This window comes from Carcharodon carcharias (assembly GCF_017639515.1).
Source record: "Carcharodon carcharias isolate sCarCar2 chromosome 29 unlocalized genomic scaffold, sCarCar2.pri SUPER_29_unloc_28, whole genome shotgun sequence".
Classification (NCBI taxonomy): Eukaryota; Metazoa; Chordata; class Chondrichthyes; order Lamniformes; family Lamnidae; genus Carcharodon; species Carcharodon carcharias.
Genome location: NW_024470674.1, coordinates 1 through 1,767, shown reverse-complemented (window position 1 = coordinate 1,767; position 1,767 = coordinate 1).

Genomic DNA, 1,767 nt, shown 5'->3' with positions numbered 1-1,767 from the left:
CAACACCCGAACCCCCCTCACACCCACACCCCAACCACCCTCACACCCACAGCCCAACCACCCTCACACCCACACCCCAACCCCCCTCACACCCACACCCCAACCCCCCTCACACCCACACCCCAACCCCCCTCACACCCACAGCCCAACCACCCTCACACCCACAGCCCAACCACCCTCACACCCAAACACCAACCCCCCTTACACCCACCCCCCAACCACCCTCTCACCCACACCCCAACTCCCCTCACACCCACACCACAACTCCCCTCACACCCACACCCCAACTCCCCTCACACCCACACCCCAACCACCCTCACACCCACCCCCAACCCCCCTCACACCCACACCCCAACCACCCTCACACCCACAGCCCAACCACCCTCACACCCAAACACCAACCCCCCTCACACCCACACCCCAACCCCCCTCACACCCACACCCCAACCCCCCTTACACCCACACCCCAACCACCCTCACACCCACACCCCAACCACCCTCACACCCACACCCCAACCCCCCTCACACCCACACCCCAACCCCCCTTACACCCACACCCCAACCACCCTCACACCCACAGCCCAACCACCCTCACACCCACACCCCAACCACCCTCACACCCACACCCCAACCACCCTCACACCCACACCCCAACCACCCTCACACCCACACCCCAAACCCCCTCACACCCACACCCCAAACCCCCTCACACCCACACCCCAACCCCCCTCACACCCACACCCGAAACCCCCTCACACCCACACCCCAACTCCCCTCACACCCACAACCCAACCCCCCTCACACCCACACCCGAAACCCCCTCACACCCACACCCCAACTCCCCTCACACCCACAACCCAACCCCCCTCACACCCACACACCGAAACCCCCTCACACCCACACCCCAACTCCCCTCACACCCACAACCCAACCCCCCTCACACCCACACCCGAAACCCCCTCACACCCACACCCCAACTCCCTCACACCCACAACCCAACCCCCCTCACACCCACACCCCAACTCCCCTCACACCCACAACCCAACCCCCCTCACACCCACACCCGAAACCCCCTCACACCCACACCCCAACTCCCCTCACACCCACAACCCAACCCCCCTCACACCCACACCCCAACCCCCCTCACACCCACACCCCAACTCCCCTCACACCCACACCCCAACTCCCCTCACACCCACACCCCAACTCCCCTCACACCCACACCCCAACTCCCCTCACACCCACACCCCAACTCCCCTCACACCCACACCCCAACCACCCTCACACCCACACCCCAACCCCCCTCACACCCACAGCCCAACCACCCTCACACCCACACCCCAACCCCCCTCACACCCACACCCCAACCACCCTCACGCCCACACCCCAACCACCCTCACACCCACAGCCCAACCCCCCTCACACCCACCCCCAACCCCCCTCACACCCACACCCCAACCACCCTCACACCCACAGCCCAACCACCCTCACACCCAAACACCAACCCCCCTCACACCCACCCCCCAACCCCCCTCTCACCCACACCCCAACTCCCCTCACACCCACACCCCAACCCCCCTCACACCCACACCCCAACCCCCCTCACACCCACACACCAACCCCCCTCACACCCACACCCCAACCCCCCTCACACCCACCCCCCAACTCCCCTCACACCCACACCCCAACCCCCCTCACACCCACACCCCAACCCCCCTCACACCCACACCCCAACCCCCCTCACACCCACACCCCAACCACCCTCAC